At 41.4% G+C, this 15,243-nt stretch overlaps 1 protein-coding gene across 3 annotated transcripts in view; it reads left to right on the top strand.

The window, feature by feature from the left end:
• Nucleotides 1-15,243, top strand: part of RABGAP1L (RAB GTPase activating protein 1 like) — a 143,292-nt gene that overhangs the window by 37,942 nt on the left and 90,107 nt on the right. The gene's annotated exons all lie outside the window — the stretch shown is intronic.

The following is a 15,243-nucleotide window of genomic DNA, read 5'->3' as shown; positions in this document are numbered from 1 at the left end:
TAGCACAAATTTATGGCATCTTTTTGTGCTAATGCTTTTGCTTTGTAATTTATTGCATATGCAATAACATCAAATAGCAGTGTGACTTAGCTGCTCAATAACACTTTTTAAATGTAAATTTTAAAAAGCAGGTTCCACTTTAGTTATAAGTTGTGAATGTATCGCAGTTTGCATGAGCTCAGCATGTATATAACACTGTATATTTTTTAAAACGATCATTTTGTATTCTGTGCCTAATGGTTTTCCTAGCATATTGTTAAGTCATTGTTTTAAATTTGGGATAAATAAAAAAATGAGTTGACTTTACAGAAGTACTTCTTGCAGTGTTAAATGCGTATTAGGCAAATCTTGTTAGGGGTTCACAAATTAAGGGGTTTTGTGGAGGACTTGCGTTGGTGCTTCCATAATCAATTTGTGAGGACTCATTAAGTATGTAGGGCATGATCCAGTTCACATTACAATCAGTGGGACTTAACTTGTGCTGGATAGTACTCACAGTTATCAGTAATTTATATAATACTGATTTTGGCTCAATCTGCCACATTCTGACTGTTGCTTTTAACATGTGTACCAGATATTAAAATAACATTTTAAATGTCTGCCCTATAATTTCTTATTTTACCAGAACACTAATAATGAAATTCTCCCTAGAACCTTTTGCACCAAAGGTTATGTACTTTTGTGTTGAGTATACCTGGTGTATCCAATGGGGAAGGCGAAACACTTGACTTATTATCAAAGACAGTTTCTTAGGGCAAGATCCAGTGTTGTGCCAGTGGATGCAATGAGATTTACCCTTCCTCTCCTCCCCCAGCACCTCCCCAGTCTGCTCCTGAGGGTTCCCAAAAACTCCAGAGCAGACCTTAGGTATGTGCAGAGGGCTGCCAGGTTGTGGGAGGAGAGGAAGGGTAAGTCCAATTTCCTTTAATAAAAGTCCCTTGCATGCGGGTTGCTGATACCTTTGGGTGTCACCCTCAGTAATTTTCAAATTCCAGAGTATTTGAGACAAGTTCCAGTACTGTTTCTGAAATAAAACTCTGGGACAAAATAGAGTGCAAAGATTACCAAAAGATAGCGTTCACATTGTGTATCTAAGAGAAGGAAAAAATGGGTATACAAGGCCATACAAATGAGATCATTGTGATAAGGCCCCCCCCCCCGATATGCAGGAGCTAGAAATAGTATTTTCTACTCTTTCTGTTTGGTTTTGTTTAAAGAGGTTGGGTGTTTTAAATATGTAGCCCTAAAATGTGTAGTTCATGCTTTAGTTATGGTTTACTGTTGTGAATTTACAGGTATTGCATGGGAATTGTTTCAGAGCAGATTGGTTTTTAAGCTTGGTGGCAGGCCCTGTCTGGTTGTTGTTTTTTAAATGTACACTGTCTAAGAATCATAGGACATGGGCAGCAAGGTAAGTGTGGTGGCTGTGGAGTTTCCATGTTGTCTGACCCCTTCATATATTAGTAAACTCTCTGTGGATTCTTAGTTTGAAAACAGTTCTAAACTACTTAAAATTTAAAAATCTCTTAAAAGTATACAATACAACGTAAAAATAATAAAACAGTATCACAAAACAGAAACAATATAAAAGCCTCTGGAAAAGTATAATAAAATCAGGAATTCAGTAAAACAGGGTTCATTCTTATGGGTCAGGGGAACCCTGGGCAAAAATATTTGTTTTTACAAGTTGTCTGAAGCAATTGATGGATGGTGGTTCACCTATTGCAGAGGAAAGGACAATGCATGGGCAATTGCAAAAGATGCCCATTTTCAACTCACTGCCTTGTGATATTCTGTAGAGTGTAGTATCATTAGTAAAATTTCTCCAGATTATCTAAATGATCTTACAGGTTTGTACAAGCGCAGGTGATGTTTCAGGTAACCTAGTCCAGAATTGTTCAGAGCTTTATACGATAGTAACAAGTCTGAATACTACTCAATAGTTGGCAGAAGCCCGTGCAATTCATTCAGCACAGGTTTATATGTGCATGTCCAGGTGCTCCACTCAAGAACATGGTCATTGTGTTCTGCACCAGGTACAGCATCCAAACTAGTCTCAAGGAAGGCCATACATAAGGGGTATTAAAAAAAGCTAAAGCTAAAGGACCCCTGACAGTTAAGTCCAGTTGCGAATGACTCCGGGGTTGCTGCGCTCATCTTGCTTTACTGGCCAAGGGAGCCGGCGTTTGTCCGCAGACAGTTTTTCCGGGTCACGTGGCCAGCATGACTAAGCCGCTTCTGGTGAAACCAGAGCAGCGCATGGAAATGCCGTTTACCTTCCCACTGGAGTGGTACTTATTTATCTACTTGCACTTTGACGTGCTTTCGAACTGCTAGGTGGGCAGGAGCTGGGACTGAGCAATGGGAGCTCACCCCTTTGCAAGCCCAAGGCTCAGTGGTTTAGACCACAGCGCTAGCTGCATCCCATAGGGTGCATTGCAGTGGTCCAAATGTGAGATTATCAATGCATGAATTGCAGTCGCCAAGTTAGCTCTGTCCAGGAAAGGGTGCAGTTGGTGTACCAGTCTAAGTTGTTGGTTCTGGCCATGGAGGTCACCTGGGTCTCTGGTGATAAAGATGGACCTGGGACCACTCACAGACTATGTACCAGTTCCTTCAGAGGGAATGCAACTCTCCAACTCCCAGGCATGGGAACTGCCTACCAGGATTCAGTCTCCGTTTATTCACCCTCAGCCAGCCCACCACTGCATCCAGGTTCTGATTCAAAACAGTCACAGCTTCTCCTGGTTCAGATGTAACAGAGAAGCACACAAAGAAAAACACACAAATGCAATAGGTTTTGCTTCATCCCTCTCTGTGTGTGGCTTTCTTTAAAGGCTGTGTTTGCTGCTTCTACGAATTTAAGGGAGGAGTAAGCAGTCATAATGTGGGAACTTTATGGATCATGTAAGAAGTTTTGTTTTAAAAAATAAGCATGCACTGTGCAGGTGGAAAATAAAATGTCACGTGTGGGTGTGTATGTTGAAATCTAGCCCCCAGGCAGAGGAAGATGGTTGCTTTAAATTGCATGCAGTCTAGAAAAACAATTTGAAGTGGTTTTGTAATTCAGGGTTTAATTGGGCCACCTATGGAAAGTAAATTTTTTTTATGTTGACTCACACAACGACTTTGTAGTGTTCTCTGAACAAAGAGTTACTGGGTCTTTACAGCTATAAAGGGGATGGTAACGTTTATCAGTTACATCGTCAGACCCTTAATAGTGTGTCATGTATTCTGGATTTTTTACTACATTAATCTTTCATGCTAATATATCTATAGTGCACTGTGCTTGTGATCACATGATCTGAACTGGATGGTATGATACGTTCACAAATATTCTAAGTCTCAGAACAAGGCTATGGAAATGTGTGCAGAACAGTCTGGGAATAAAACTGCATATAGGCCCATTGGGTAAATAAGCCAGCAAGATATTTAATTTTTTATTTATATTTCAGAAAATATAAAATAGTTTTTATATGAACAGTTCTGACCTGCTGTTTGTAAGGATTTTGTGACACCATTAGAACATTAGATGAATGTAACATTTCAGTAGAAAATCAGTATAGAACATTATCTTGTTTCCTAAGATAAATTTTCCTCTTCAGCCTACTTAGATAACAATTTTGAATGATCAGTTGGTATTAAAATTTAGTTAAAGAAAGAAGGAAATGATTAGCTGTTCACAGCATAAATGCGTATTCTGCAAATTGTATTAACTGGGTAGACTGAGGCTGATATCGAATGCTAGTTATCTTCAGAGTAGACTTGTTGAAATAAATGGACCCATTGATCTCTTTGAGCTTACCTTACTTGGATATCACCCTGGGTAAAATCCCCTAAAGGGACTGGTAGCAAAATTCTGAGGAACATCTTTAGAAAATATACATGTAGTTATTTAATTAGAGGATTTTGCATGTTTGATTATAGTGTGATTATAAGTCCATTAATAGTAAAAGAGAACTTTTAGACCTGGAGCAAATTCAGAGAATGATGCCATTAAAGTTATGGTACTCACTCTGGAAGATGACTGGAAAAAACCAAAATGAAATGCCCTAGAGGTGTTACTGGACATTTAAAAAAATATATTATTTCAGTTTCGACTGCGTCAGACCAACACACCTGAATCCAAAACCAGATGAAGTTTTCATTTTTGGAATAAAAAATTTAAATTTTCAGAGTAGTTTTTACAGTTATATCAAAAATTACTGATTTGGTTATACTATTAGAAATACATAGACCAATAATTATGAAATTATTGTGAGGTTTAACAAATTAACTGTTTATATTTGGACAACTTTTTAGCTGTACTTTATTGGAAGGAGAAAAATAATTATTTTCTTAATGACAATTTAAACAATTTATTTAACTAAAACAGTAACATTATATCATATGTGTCAGGGAACTGCCATCAGAGCCAGAGGGAGAGGGAGGGCTCCAGAGGGATTCCGGAGAGCGTACCGGGAGGGAGAGAAGCAGCCCATCTTCTGGGGAAGGAAATCAGCGTAACACTAGTGGAGAAGGGGAGCAGATGGGGGAATCGGCAAGGTGGCTCCATGACTCCTCGCCGGAGACCAGCGGGGAGAGCATGGGTCCTCCGCTGCCCACACCCTCCTTGCGCAGAAGGCTTCTGCGCAGGGAGAGTAGGCGGAGACTAGGTGTCAAAGAGCTTCTTTGCTGGAAGAAGTTCAAGAAACGCCCTCTGACGGATTCTGCCAGCGATTGAGACAGCCACGGGTGAATGGCTGTCCGGACAGAAAGGGTTCACCCAGGGAACTCAGCCAAGCGTGGCGCCGATTTACGCACAAGCAACCCCTAGAACCATTACAATATGTATCCATCTTTGTTAACTGACTCAGTTTTAGTACACATGAAAAACTTAAACAAATCCTTATTTCCTGATTAATAGCCTTTGGACTATAATGTAACTTAAATAGAAAGCTATATTTAGAAAGATTTTTCCTCCAAAAGCATTTTATTTTAAAAATCCGATTTAAATATATATATATAAAATCTGATTTTTAATTTTTTCCCCATTTTTATCTACCCTGATATATAACAAGAAAAGAAATTATGGAATTTTGGCCCAATATGTGATCACAATGGAGAGACTTCAGTACGGAATAATAGTGATGGGAATTAATGGAGGTAAAGTTAAAAGCAAAATATGGTTGAAATTTATCAATAATAATAAAGAAATATTGTTTAACAGAAGGTGTAGAAGATAGAATGTTAGAGAGAGAGAGTGTAACACGCTGTTGGAAAATTGGAAGTTTTGCTTTTGTATCTTTTTCTAATGTTTCTTTTCTCTTATTTTTTTCACTCTCTTTTTTCTTTCCTTTTATTGTCCGTTTCATTTTTGTTTCCCTTTTTTGTTTTTTGTATGTACTTCTTTCTTGGAAGTCCTGTGTCTGGGGCCTTTATTAAGGTCCAGAGATTGTATATTGATGGTGGGTGGTTGATGGAGGACCCTGGGTGAGAGAAGGGAAATGTTGGTCTCCCAGGGTGAGGGGCTGGGAGATCAAAGGAAAGATCCCAAGTAATACCTGGTAGTCTCTCCCTCTATGGCAGCCCCTTGGTGAGAAGGAGGGAAGCTGAGGATAGGGAAGAACTTTATGGAGATAGCGAAACAGGAGCACAGATCCTAGAGATCAGGTCAAGGATGCAAAGTACTGAGGTAGTACAAAAGTTCCTGTTTTAATGTGTCCTGAAACATTGTCTTTATCTCTTTGTAGGAAAATGTATATACGACCACCATGCAAAACTGTAAAACTATTTTTAGCTCATTCCTAAAATAGATTTTCTCGAAACCAAAAAGAAGCTGTGCATCTTTTCAACAAATGTGTCATTGCTTAGCAAACTGTACACTTCATAGAAGTCAACTCCTAGAGGCCAAGGTCCCTTCACCGCCCCCCCCCAATAAAATATTTGAGGAGGCCGCTCCCCAAAGTTGATGGATATTGCCATTCAAATGCTGTGCATGTGCTGTGTCTTGTGATCGACTAAGTGGGGCAGGGCTCACCTGCCTCACCCCAATATTTTACTCAAGTTGGCTTTCCTGGCACACTTTAACATGCTACTTTTTCCTGTTGAATTGGAGATAATCTTAATTAAAGAGAAAAGCAGGTGAAGTCTCTAAAAGGAAGAAAAAGATGAAAGACAGGTAATTAGAGGATTAGTTTAATTAAATCTGTTGGCTGGAGGTTAAATCTGTCCATTTTGAAATTAATTAAGCCTATTATATGTGATAGGTTGTATAGTTGTAGCTTGCAGAAAGAAGACACCTAGGTAACAGAATGTCCTATAGGTAGCAATATTATTTCTATAGGGCTTTTTACCATCTGCCCTTTCCATTGAGATTCAGTTGCCTGAAACTCAGTCTCTTTCGTATTTCTTTCACAGTCCTTCTTACAATATTGCCCACAATAACTTAAGCAGTGGGGCTTATTCACGCGATGCAGTGTCAGATTTCAGGAATGCAAAGGACCAGGTGTGCAGCTTGGGATGCTGGTGGAGTCATTGTTGTCTGGGCAGGCAAAGATAGTGGCAGTGGCCAGGAGTGCATTCTACCAACCCAGGCTTGTATGCCATCTGTATCCCTATCTGGAGCAGCAGGGTCTGGCCTTAGCCAGGATGCTAATAATGGAGGCTTGTATTCTGATCATGTGGTACCACTTTTGTGCCAGTTGCACTGGCTGTCAGTGAATTTAGAGGCCTAAGGACCCCCTACTTTGTTATGACCCCACCTAAAATATAAGTTCCTGTTTGCGTGCCCAACAGTGAAATTGCTTAGGTTGGCAAGCATAAGAAATGGGACCTTCTTGGTGGCTGCCACATAGGTGTGGAACTCTTGCAGTTCACATTCACTTGGCTCCTTACGTTCTGGCATTCAAGAAGGATTTATCTTTTGACTGACCTTTCCCTAAGAGAATTGTGGTGATCTAATGCAGTAACTCTCAAGCCTCTCTTTGTATCTACTCAGTGCTTCAAACTCTGCCTGATATTCTATTTTTAAATCTGTTCCATCTGAATCAGGAGAGGCGGATAAGGTGCTAGATTGATGCTTGAAGGCAGTGATGGGCTGAATTTGGATCAGTAAATTGAAGCTGAATCCTCAAAAAACAGATGTGTTACAGGTTCTTCATTCTGGGAAGTAGGAATATAGACTGTTCTGGATGGAATTGCGCTCCCCCAGAAGCAGCAGGTTAGGGGGTACTACTGGATCCAACATTGTCACTGGAGGCTCTGGTTGCCAGGGTGGCTAAGAGTGCTTATTTCCAGCTATGACTGGTTCATCAGCTATGGTCCTTTTTGGACAAAGATGACTTGGCTGCTGTACTCCATGCTCTGGTAACCTCCAGATTGGACTATTGCAATGTGCTTTACACGGGGCTGCCCTTGAAGAAACGTCAGCTGGTGTAAATTGTGGCAGCCAGGTTACTGGCTTCACCGGTTGGGCTTCTTTCTAGGCCCGATTTAAAGATGCTCACATTAGTGTTTAAAGCACTCGACAGTTTAGGCCCCAAGTATCTTAATGAGCATATCCAACCCTAACGACCTTCTTGGGCATTAGGAGCTGCAGAGGGGGCTGCCCTGGGAGCTCCACCAACCACAGGACTGCAGGGGGTGGTGCCCTGGGCCAAAAATTGGGGAACTCCCATCCTATAAATGTTTGTGTTTGGCTTTCTCATCCTCTTGCCCCTTTGTTGAGCCACATGTAGAGAAAGTACCTTTAGGGAACTGCCTTTAAAATAACAGGTTTTGCATGAAGATTTGGGTGTTGAGGCAAACATCATGGTTGACACCCAGTTGTTACTTGTTGTTACATATTTGTTTGTTCTCCTAGCAGAAAAAGTTGTAAATTTACTATTAAGGTTTCTTTTATTTTTTGAGAGGATTTGGTGTGGTGGTTTTATAAATTTTGGTTTTCTTTAATTTTAAGTGAATGTGTTTATTTTCTTTCAAAAGAAAAAAAGAAAAGAAAAGAAAAGAAAAGCAGAAGATGTGGGGCTTTTAGAGCAGAATTAAAGATCTCATATTAGTAGCCGTTAAGTAGAAATGACATTGATCTGCCATTAAGGAGGATTATTCAGTTCTAAAAATTATGCTTTTAAGTAACATGAATAAATTTAGCTAATGTGTCATTTCAATTAAAGGTGATTATAGCACTGGCAAAGTAATTCTATTTTTTAAATAAGTGAAATGTTGAAGTTAATCCTATTAATGTTGTGTTATCTTTTCCAATACATGTCATGTTTAAGTGACATAGTAAATCACTGATATTTAAAAAAATCTCTCTCAACTTTTGTAAACTGAGTGAATGTGCACAAAGGGCTGGTCAGGCGGATAAGAAAAGGTAATGTTTTTAATATACTTAACTTTTGTGGAAAGTGTATACATTTTCTCCAAACGAAAAAAGAGCTAGCTATACTCATTTCTTCTGCTGCCAGCTTCTTGCCAGGATATCACTGACAGGTTTTCATTACCTCACAAATTAGGTTGGCGCACTCTTACCTTAATGTCTCTGCCATCTGCATTTGTGGCTTCTCATAACCTGTGTTTGGAAGAATTCTACCACATGTGTCTTTAATATTTTATTTATTTAATAAAGTATTCATATATTAAAGGTAAAGGGACCCCTGACCGTTAGGTCCAATTGCGGACGACTCGGGGGTTGCGGCGCTCATCTTGCTTTACTGGCCGAGGAGCCGGCGTTTGTCCGCAGACAGCTTCCGGGTCATGTGGCCAGCATGACCAAGCCCCTTCTGGTGAACTAGAGCAGCGCACGGAAACGCCTCCCCTCCGGAGCGGTACCTATTTATCTACTTGCACTTTGACATGCTTTTGAACTGTTAGGTGGGCAGGAGCTGGGACCGAGCAACAGGAGCTCACCCCGTCGCAGGGATTCGAACCGCTGACCTTCTGATCGGCAAGCCCTAGGCTCTATGGTTTAGACCACAGCGCCACCTGAGTCATATATTACTCTCTCACAATACATTAGGGCTCTGTACATAAAATATTTAAAAATAATATGAAGCAATCATAGGCCTGTCAGCATAGAAAAGTCTTCAAAAGTCAAAAGTGGGGGTATCTGCCAGATCTCTGTTGGAAGAGTGTTCCACAGCATGGGACTGGTACACTAAATGCCCAACTTCTAGTTGAGGCCAGTGACCCTCTGTAACATGGTGGACAACTAACAGCACTTCTCTGGGTGGTCTTGAATGATCTGGGAGATGTTCAAGTTTCAAGGAAAAAATGTTTGCCCTAAAGATCAGTGGGTTTCAGACTGCATTACACAAAACCCGAGTGTTCTTTGGATGCCTTTCGGGGGTCCCTCAGTTAAAAAATAATCAAAGATGGTCAGGTGTCCCTGAAAGTCAGCTTGCTCCCTGTTGCCATTTTAAGGTATGTTATTTATTTATTAAATTTATATACTGCCCTATACCCACAGGTTTCAGGGCGCTTCACAGAATAAAATCAAAATATAAAAATACACAAAATACACAATCAAAATAAAAACAACAACCTGTGTGTTAAGCCATGTTCTCTGTTTACACGAAAAAGCCAATCAGTTTTAGTCAGTGCCCTGCATGAACTGTATATCCTCATACATGTGCCAGACGTTTCAGCAACAAACTAGGGATCCATGGTACACAACGGTAAAAAAAAGCCAATGCAATTCTGGGCTGCATCAATAGGAGTATAGCATCTAGATCAAGGGAAGTAATAGTGCCACTGTATTCTGCTCTGGTAAGACCTCACCTGGAGTACTGTGTCCAGTTCTGGGCACCACAGTTCAAGAAGGACACTGACAAACTGGAACGTGTCCAGAGGAGGGCAACCAAAATGGTCAAAGGCCTGGAAACGATGCCTTATGAGGAACGGCTAAGGGAGCTGGGCATGTTTAGCCTGGAGAAGAGGAGGTTAAGGGGTGATATGATAGCCATGTTCAAATATATAAAAGGATGTCACATAGAGGAGGGAGAAAAGTTGTTTTCTGCTGCTCCAGAGAAGCGGACACGGAGCAATGGCTCCAAACTACAAGAAAGAAGATTCCACCTAAACATTAGGAAGAACTTCCTGACAGTAAGAGCTGTTTGACAGTGGAATTTGCTGCCAAGGAGTGTGGTGGAGTCTCCTTTGGAGGTCTCTAAGCAGAGGCTTGACAACCATATGTCAGGAGTGCTCTGATGGTGTTTCCTGCTTGGCAGGGGGTTGGACTCGATGGCCCTTGTGGTCTCTTCCAACTCTATGATTCTATGAATTCCATATATGTATAAGTATAATGAAATTAATTTGATGGGAATTGGACAGGAGTGAATAGAATAGTTTTGTTGGATCTAGTCCATCATCACATTTCTGACAGTGTCCAATAGTTACAGGGCAAGAAGTTTACAGCCATTTCATGCTGCTGCTCCCCAGTGCCTGTTACTCAGAGGGATTCTGCTTTGAACTTGAAGGTTCCATATAGACTTCATGAGTACTGATTAATTCAACTACCATGCTTTTGAGATGGTGGCTCTCGCCACAGTTTGTGGCAAAAAATATACTTATTACAGTGGTACCCTGTTTTGAGTCCAGGATCTGTTCTGGAGCCTCAGATGCTCCACAAAAGGGATGTTGACATAAAAGTGCTGTTCTGCGCGAAGCGCGATTTAGCACTTCTGCGCATGTGGCAAACCCAGAAGTAACCTGTTCCGGTACTTCTGGGTTTGCTGCGGATGTTCGCCGAAATGGACGGTCGACGGGGCAGACGTTTGCAGAGGTATTACTGTATTTATTTATTAAATTTGCATACCACCCTTCATCCACAGATTGCAGGGCAGCTCACATAGGGATTCCATAGGAGAGGTAGCTTATTGCATCTCTAAAGTTGGTAAGCTCCCTGCCACTTCCTCAGCTGTCAGAACTACTCACCAGTTTGCTGCTGCCATGCGATAAGGCTCATTGGCCCAGCAGTCTCACCCACCCACCAAATGGAGTTATTGCTTATTGGGAAATGATATACAATGAGATGAAAAAGGTGTTTAAAACAACTTTCCTAAAAAAACCCTGGAGGCATCTCTGTTAGGAATTGTTCAGACCCAAGTTCCCAGGAGTCAGAAGAACTTATTCATGTACGCAACAACAGTGGCTCAGATCTTGTTAGCCCAAAAATGAAAAGTGAGAGAGGTCCCTAGTAAGTAGGATTGGCAGTTTAAGTTGATAGAATATGCAGAATTAGCAGACCTAACAAGTAGAATAAGAGAATAAGAAGAACAGGTATTAAAAGAGGAGTGGAAATATTTTGTTGAGTATATTGAAAATAATTGTGCACAGTTAAAAACGCTGGCTGTATTAAAGGAATTAAAAAGTACAGTCATACCTTGGGTTACAGACACTTAAGGTTACATGTTTTTGGGTTGCACACCACGCCGAACCCGGAAGTACCGGAATGGGTTACTTTTGGGTTTTGGCGCATGCGCAGAAGCACCAAATCACAACCCACGTGTGTGCATACGTGGTGCTGCAGGTTGCGAATGCTGCAGGTTGCGAACGTGCCTCCCACACGGATCATGTTTGCAACCCGAGTGTCCACTGTATAACATATTTTGAACTGATAGGAGAATTAAATTAGATAGATATATTAAAATATGCAAGAATGGTGGATAAGTTAAATGAACCTTGGAAAGGGAGGAAGGGAGGTCAATGAATGTATGGTATCATAAAAGATGTTTAATTTGAAAATTTAATAAAAATTACTAATAAAAAAACCCTAAATGGAGTCATTGCTAATGATCATATGCTTGAAGAGAATGCTCCTGAATGGTGATTCTTGGAGCTGCGCTGCCCTAGATCAGTGTGTAACAGCCATCATACTGACATTCTCAGATAGTCCCTATTGACACTTGCTGGGACGGTTGGAAGGGTATAGAGCAGCCTTTCTCAACCCGTGAGTCCCCAGATGTTGTTGAACTACAACTCCCATCACCCCTAGCTAGCAAGGCCAGAGCTCAGGGATGATGGGAGTTGTAGTCCAACAACATCTGGGGACCCACTGGTATAGAGAAACCCAGATTCTTATGCAGTAAATTTTAAAAAGTAAGAATGTTACGATATGACACAGTTTGGTTTGAAAATAGTTACCTGAGTGAAGAAGAAAAAACCTTAGCCTTTTATGCTCCCAATTTAGAGCCTGAGAGTTTTATTGTGAGTTCTGCTGGCAGCCTGCTCAAGTGCCATTTAAACTGTCAGTTGCTAAGGAGGATTATGTAAGTTGAGGTTTCAGTTAAACAGTTGAACCTAGCATTCAAGGCAAGAACATCCAAAATGGCTAGTTTAAGATTGGTCCATTAGGAGACCTTCCTCTGAACAAGCCTGTGAATTAACTGTGGTGAAGCTAGGAAGGGGAATTGGTTTATGTAAAACAAGTTCATAGAAACTTTCTTAAAGCAACAAAGTCACCATATATGTTATGTAGCATCATCTTAAAAGTACGTGATAGTAACAGCTGGTAGCAACTGCCAACCCAATTATTATTATACCACTTATATGTAATTAAATTTGTTATATAGGGTCTGTGTGCCTGTTTCCACCATTCACCAACCCCTTGCTGTTCCCCTCACTTTAACATCCCACGCAACTACAGTCATACTTGAGTTGAAGTAGCTTTGGGTCGAGCGTTTTTGGGTTGCGCTCCGCAGCGACCCGGAAGTAATGGAATGCGTTACTTCCAGGTTTTGCTGCCCGCGCATGCGCAGACACTCAAAAGGACGTCACACGCATGCACGGAAGCAGTGAATTGCGACCCGCGCACACGCAGATGCGGGTTGCGTTCGCTTCAGGATGCGAACGGGGCTCTGGAACAGATCCCGTTCGCATCCAGAGGTACCACTGTACTAAGCTTGTTTTTCACCTTCCCCAGCCCCATTTCTGAAGATACTTCTTTTCTACTCGGCAGCCCCGCTTTGCACACCTGTTTTCACCTCTCCCCCCCCATGTTCATGCCTCCTTCCCCTCCTTTTGTGCAACCACCCCATGGAGTCTCCCGCATCTTCCTCCTCCTTGCAACTACTAAGCCGCCATCCCTTCCTTTTCTTCAAACCTTTTCATGCCTCTGCTTTCTTCAACCCCATTGCAGCTCCCTTTGCACCCGCATTTTCACCTTCCTTTTTTCCTCCACCCTCCTCCTTTTCCCAACTCTCACACAGATCACCCCCATTTGTATGCCTTCTTTTCTCTTCTCTTCTGCACGCATCAGCCATTATCACTTTCACCTCCTTTTCTCCACCTCCTCCTTTTTTCAACTCTTCCTTGCCTACAGTCCACCACTCCCACTTCCATCCCTCCTCCTTTCTCCTTATCTGCAGCCAGCCCCTTTGTGCGCAAACTCCATGCTGTTCATGTTACTGTGAAGATGAATAGAATCTTAAGAGCAAGCCTGTCAGAGACAGTTAAGTTCACTTGCTGAGTGTTGGGCATATATGGGTGTTTGCTTGTTGTTAGAATATCTCTTCTAATTACTATCTTGAATCTGGAACTTCATGCTGAAGACAACATAGGGTACCAGGAATGCAGTGCATTGTGGGTGCCTTTGTTTAGAACTGCCATTTTCCTCTCAGTGTCCCTTCTCATTCCCATGCCATGTTATACAACTTTTGTTCAACTCCCTCAACCTGACTTCGTGCAAATCTAGGATTGTGGTGAAGCGCTACAAATCCTCCAGTGTGGGTTATGCTCTGACTTCATACAGATTGAGGATTCTGATGTGGCAGTACTTATGCATTTTTATGCATAAAGGAAAGTGTGTGTGAGAGAGTTTACAGTGCATTTGGACACCACTTAAGGTATCAAAACAAAATTTTGTATAATGGTTCCTGAGAGCAAAGAGCAGGTTTTTGTTTGTTTGGATACAATTGGACTCCATTCTGAATCAAGATGGCAGACTGAATCTTTCAGAAGTGCAATATTTTAACTAATTTCCAATTTCCAATTAAACTTTTTATTGCACTAGTCATAGGCCATGGCATCATTCAGAAGGAGAACAAAAAACAAACAAACAACAATAACCATAAAAATCATCAGGCACAGACATACAATAAAACCACGGTCACGGCTACTAAAATTATTTGTTGCATTAAATAGAATAGAATAGCAGAAGATTCTCAGGTAAGATGTGCCAAATTAAATATCCGAATCCCCTTTGCAGTTGACCGCTATTTTGTCTAGTTCCTTCCTCCTGATCTTAGCTGCCAGTGCATAGAGTGCTACTTTATAAGTAACAAAGTCATCGGTGTTGCTCAGCAGCCATTTCACCCTTTCCACCCTATTCAAATGTGTTCCATTCATAAACAGGGGTTTTATAAATCGGTCTCTTGGGTCTATATATAATGGGCACTGCAATAAATAATGGCACAGGTCCTCGATGCAGGGTTATCCACACAGACAGAGTCTCTCTTAGTAATGTACTTTGCCGTACTGTCCATCCAACACCGCTGAGGGCATCGATTGGAATTGTAGTTCTGTAAAAGCGATTCTTAATATGGCAAGTGGGAGCTTTGTCAGGTGTCTGGCTCAGGCATGCTCCGTTTTGATAAGCAGGAACCATGGTGAGCTCTTGGTAGAAGCCGTCATGGTTAGATCCCTTTCTGCATCGGACCTAAAGAGACAGTCTCTTCAGTGCCTCTTATCCATCTTCGTGGTCACCTGAAGATCTTGTAATTGATATTGGGACAAGAGGCGTTGGATACCAACCTTCCAGCATTTGGTCTGTTCCCGTTCTGTGTAAGATATAGCGGGGAATCTCTCCTCCAAAAGAGATTGAATTCTTTTCACATAATTTAGGCACAGGTAATCAATTCTAGCCTGTATTGTTGTCACGTCAGCTTCAGCACGAAGAAGAGCAGCTGGGGTCCCATTGGGGAGCAAGAGCACTTTCCTGAGGAATTTGTTCTGCACTATTTCTAAGGCTTTGTTAGCATTTGGGTCCATGCCCCATATCGCTACTCCATGGATCATCTGGGAAACCACTTTGCTGGCAAAGATTTTCAGCACAGGTTCTAGGAATATTTTAACGACTGATTTCAAAACTGCAGTGACTTTTTAGAATTCCCAAGTAATGCTAGATAACAGGCCACCAGTTATAAATAAACAGCAATAAATTATTTTGGTTTGATTTCTAAGCGCTAGCCTTTTGGTCAGGGTATCCTATGGCTACAGCCAGCTACTGGGTACAAGGAATGAAAAGGTGAATAAAGGTATTGAATG

The sequence above is a fragment of the Podarcis cretensis genome (assembly GCF_951804945.1).
Source record: "Podarcis cretensis genome assembly, chromosome: 6".
NCBI classification, from domain to species: domain Eukaryota; kingdom Metazoa; phylum Chordata; class Lepidosauria; order Squamata; family Lacertidae; genus Podarcis; species Podarcis cretensis.
The sequence above is the reverse complement of the archived record's forward strand: the minus strand, read 5'-3'. Positions and strand labels throughout refer to the sequence as shown.